Source organism: Chiloscyllium plagiosum, chromosome 19 (assembly GCF_004010195.1).
Source record: "Chiloscyllium plagiosum isolate BGI_BamShark_2017 chromosome 19, ASM401019v2, whole genome shotgun sequence".
Taxonomy (NCBI): Eukaryota; Metazoa; Chordata; class Chondrichthyes; order Orectolobiformes; family Hemiscylliidae; genus Chiloscyllium; species Chiloscyllium plagiosum.
The window spans coordinates 40601359-40606960 of NC_057728.1; positions in this window are offsets into that span (position 1 = coordinate 40601359).

Consider the following 5602-nt stretch of genomic DNA (forward strand, 5'->3'; position numbering starts at 1 on the left):
TTCTTCATCTCTGTTTTAAATGTGCAACCCCTTATTCTGAGATTATACCTTTTTAACCCAGATTCTCCCACAAAGAGAGACAACCTTTCTGCATGTACCCTGTCATGTCTTCTCTGAATCTTGTACTGTACTCTTCAATGCCCTATATAACTGAAGCATAACCTCCTGACGCTTGCAATACATTCTAGTAGCTTTCTTGATTACTTGCTGTTCCTACATACAAGAGACAAGAGACATATTGGTCCGGACAGAAGATTAGGAGAAATTGCGGACTGTAGATGCTGGAGATGAGAGTCGAGAGTGTGGTGCTGGAAAAGCACAGCTGATCAGGCAGCACCTGAGGAACAGAAGAATCGATGTTTGATGGGCTTATGCCTGAAACATCGATTCTCCTGTTCCTCGAATGCTGCCTGACCAGCTGTGCTTTTCCAGCACCACACTCTCGACCCGGATAGAAGAATGGCTAGTTAACAGGAAACAGAGAACAGGAATAAATTGGTCTTGTTCGAGCTAACAGGACGTCATGGTTGGTCTGCTGGTGCTTTAACTTGGTCAGCACACCTCAGGTGAGGGGCGAGGTTGAGAAGGTGGGACCTCCATAGTAACCTCATCCTGTGTGGGAATTTAACCTGGACTGTTGGCATCACTCTGCAGTGAAAACTAGCCATCACCAATACCTGCATTCTAACCTTCTGCGATTCATGCACTAGGACACCCAGATCTCACAGCATCTCAGAGCTGTGTAAGCACTCACCATTTAGATAAATGTGCTTCTTTTTAATTCTTTCTGCTAAATTGGACGTTTTCACATTTACACACATTATACATCATTTGCCAGATTTCACCCATTTACTTAACCGGTCTATAACCCTTTGAAGATTCCTTATAGTCTCTTCACAACTCACATTCCTATTTATCTCGGTGTCATCAGCAAATTTACCATACCATACTTTCCATTCAAATCATTCATATAAACTAAAAAGAATTGAGGCCTCAGGACTGACCCTGTGACAGACCACTCATAACATCCTGTTAGTTTGAACAAGACTCATTTATTCCTGCACTCTGTTTCCTGTTAATCAGCCAATATTCTATCTGGGCCAATATGTTACCCTCCACACCGCGAGCTCTTAATTTCCACAATAACCTTTCATGTGGCATCTTATCAAATGCCATCTGGAACTTCAATAAATCCACAGTTTTCCCTTTATTCAGAGCACAGGCTACTTCTTCAAATATCTCCAATAAATTAGTTAAACATGATTCCCCTTTCACAAAATTATGTTGGCTCTGCTTGATTACCTTGAACTTATCCAAATGCTTTGCTGTAGCATCTTTAACGATGGTTCCTAATATTTTCTCCCATGACAGATGTTCAGCAAACTGGCCTGTAGTTTCCTCCTTGGTAAGTTTTATTTAAGTGATCGATGCTGTAAATGAAGTATAACAGTATATACCTCCTGCATTACATCTCTATATTTAGTGTGTGTTTTTACATTGATTATGTGAACCTCTTGATAAACTAGAGTATTTGATCAACCAGCATCGTCTTGGTCCCATAGATGCCCATTAGTAAAAGGTTTGCTGTATATTAGTTGTTGATTACTTATTTCTTCAAACTGCACATTTAATTGTGTTTGTTGAATGCAAAGGCCTTCCATATTTTGACCATGACAATGGCACATTAATATGGATTTTTGGTTTGGTAATTACTGATTACCATTATTCATGTGTAATTTTAAAATCTTGTTGTATTATTACAGTAGAAATAGGTAGCAAACATTTAACTACTTACTTGACTGGAGAATAGGTTGTATAAAATTATTACAGTATATTAATTGTTAAAATTTCACAACTCCAAATGCAACTGTGAAAATAGTTAAAATAGGTAACTAAGATGAATAAAGAACTGGTATTAAGGGCATTTCACAACCTGAGAACATGTTAAAGTGCTGCACAGTCAATTTTGTTAATGAGCTAATTGTCTATCTGGATCAATATGCCACCTTGAATTTTTAATTTCCACAGCAGCCTTTCCTGTGGCACCTTATCAACTGTCTTCTGGAAGTGTAGTCACACAAAACTCACATTTTGAAGTGTAGCCTTTTTGTAATGTAAGAAACTACTTTGTGATTTTCAAATCTAAATTTTAGCCCCAGGAACCACCACATATTAGACATATTAAACATACACCGAAGTGCCCCATGTTTGGTTTTTTTGAGACTTTATATCATTCCTAACTAAAGTCTGCCCCTGAGCAACGACAGATGCTGGCATCACTTTTGGCTGAATTTTAGTTGTGCATTCCAAGCATCCTAAGGCTCTAAAACATAGGAATGACCATCAAAGCCTGCAAATGCCATGCCTGTCTACCAAAATGGAATTTAGCCTGGGTTGTCTCTGGATAGACGTAGAAATTAAGACACAGGAAGAATCTTGTCATGCCATGTTTGGACTCAATATACTACAAACTGCAGTGGCTTACCTATTATTAAAATGTCTACAGAGCAACAATACCATGCCTCTTAAAAAGATTAAAAAAACTAAAAGGAGGTAAAGGAAAAATGTCTATTTAGTTCAATGGTTTCAACGAGGATTTAAAAGAAGGCTACATTCTAAATGAGTTCAGCGTCCTCTTGGATTTTAGCACAATTTCACAATGCAAGAGCAAATTGTCCTATTAAATGCCACATATGCATGTATACCAAACTTATTAATTTTAAAAATAACTTAGCTGCAATGAATATTCTCAGGAAAAGTAGTTAGATCACGTTTTTAAAATGTGCAATAAAAGTATTAGTTCTGTAAATATTGTAAAAATGCCTGTAAGTTAATCTTACAATGTAAAGCCAATGGAATCATTGGTAGGGAAAACTGAACTAATACACGACTAGCTAGAGAAACTATTAAGGTAATATTCATAAATATCTAGAAAAGACCATTCAGCCCATCAAGTCTGTACAAATTAAAATCAACCACCTAATTATTCTAATCCCATTTTCCAGCACTTAACCTACAGTCTTAATGTCACAAGTGTACATCGAACTACTGCTTAAATGTCATGAGGGTACTGCCTCCTTCACTCATACAGGTAGCAAGTTCCATATTCCCACCACAACCTGGGTGAATAAAAAAATCTCTCCTTGCCTTAAATCTATGCCCCCAGTTACTGATCCCCCCACCTAGGTTCCTATCTACACTATCTATTCCCCCCGTAACTTTATACATCTTAATCATGCCTGCCCTCAGTCTCCTCTCCTCCAAGGAAAACAACTCCAGTCTATCCAATCTCTGTTCAGGACTAAAACTCTTCAGCCCACACATCCTGGTAAATCTCATCTGCGCTGTTTCCAGAGCAATCACATCCCTTCTTGGGGTGGTATGGTGACTCAGTGACTAGCACTACTGCCTCTCAACGCCAGGGACTCTGGTTCGATTCCAGCTTCAGGACATTGTCTGTGTGGAGTTTGTACATTTTCCTTGTGTCTGCGTGGGTTTCCTCCCACAACCCAAAGATGTGCAGGTTAAGTGAATTGGTTATGCGAAATGCCCACAGTGTTCAGGGATATGTAGCTCAGGTGCATTAGTCAGGGGCAAATGTTGGGTAATAGGGTAGGATCTGGGTGGGTTACTCTTTGGAGGGTTGGTGTGGACTTGTTGGGCCGAAAGGCCTGTTTCCACACTGGAGGGATTCTACAGTTCTCCTTTAATATGGATTCCAGAACTGCACACAATACTCTAGCTTTTTTGAACCAACATTTTACAGTTCCAGCATAATTTCACTCCTTTTAAACTCTATGTCTCGGCTAAAGGCAAGTATCCCATATGCCATCTTACCACTTTATCTACCTGTCCTGCTACTTCAATGGAGTGGTGGACATTCACACCAAGTCCCCCCGATCCTTCGTACTTCCCAGGGTCTCTTATTTATCATAATTTCCTTGCTTTGTTTGTCCTGCCAAAGTACATCATTTCAAACTTATCCTGATTGAAATCTATTTGCCAGTGACCAGCCAATCTCTCTCCTCTTGTATCCAAGACTATCTTCCTCACTATTTACTACCCCACCAATTTTTGTATTATCCATGAATTTATTGATCAACCTTCCTACATTCAAACTGAAATTTACAGTATTTATATCGCAAAGACCTAAGGGGCTGCTTTTTCACACAGAGGGTGGTATGGGTATGGAATGAGCTGCCAGAGGAAATGGCGGAGGCTGGTACAATTGCAATATTTAAGAGGCATTTAGATGGGTATATGAATAGGAAGGGTTTGGAGGGATATGGGCCAGGTGCTGGCAGGTGGGACTAGATTGGGTTGGGATATCAGGTCGGTATGGACGGGTTAGAGTAAAGGGTCTGTTTCCATGCTGTACATCTCTATGACTCTATGACAGCAAAAGCCCCACCACTCACCTCTGCAGAATCCCAATGGACACACACTTCCAGTTACAAAAACATCCTCAACCATCACCTTCTGTTTCCTGCCACTCAGTCAATTCTGGATCAAGTGGACAAATTTCCTTGCATCCCATGGGCTCTTACCTTCATTCTCAGTCTCCCATGTGGGACCTTACGAAAAGCCTTGAAGAAGTCCAAATAGGCTATGTCAAAGTCACATGATGTCAATTAAACAACCACATTACGTAGGATGAAAAATAAAAGAACTTTGCTGCATTCAGTTATTTTAATAAAAAATTGGATAATCAGAACTTTCAGATCAAGTCTGCTGAGGAAATATTATCATGCCTCATTATTAAAAAATCTTTGCCAATAAAAGGTTTAATAAATTTAGGATTGTGTAGGAAATTCCAAAAGAAGAAAAAAGGATCAAAGGAATGCATGCATTATTTTGAAAAGAAAGTAGTAAGCCCATAGAAGGTTAAACAATTTCTTATGAAGTTCTCCAGATGTTTATTGGGTCAAGAATTTCAGACTGTTCAGATTTTACCGACATATGCACAAATTACCACTCAGTTCAAAGGGAAAAGTTCCATATTTACATTAGCAAAAAAAGTACAAGAATTTTTCAAGCATATATACACATACTTGGACACTACAATACTGTTTAATATGCAGTGAGAGCTCTCATGTAAAAAGTCACCGAAAGCCCAGATATCCTTGTAATAGAGCAGAGACTTAAAATGTTCCCGATTAAAGTAATCAAATAATTGGAACATCTTGGTATGGAATCTCAATAACATGCCATATATGATGCAAAATGTACTTAAAAGACAAATCCATTGGTGAGAATTCATCTCTTTGAGCATTAGATTTGGAACCATTGCCAAAGACAGACTTTGTAGCTATTTTAACCATTTTCACTTTCTATGATTTTTGGTTGTTTATCAAGATTTCTTTCTGAACAAGTATTTAGCAAGTCTAGTTTAGTTCGTATTTCCAAAAAGTTACAAATGCAAACCAGTTCAAATTACATTTTATTGCATGCTTGGAAAGAGGCAGGACATAAAGGCACAACCTACTCAACAAGTGAGCCTCATAGAATCCCAGAATCCCAGTGTGGAAACAGGCCTTTAGGCCCAACAAGTCCACATTGACCCTCCGAAGAATATCCTGGACCCATTCACCTACCCCATTAT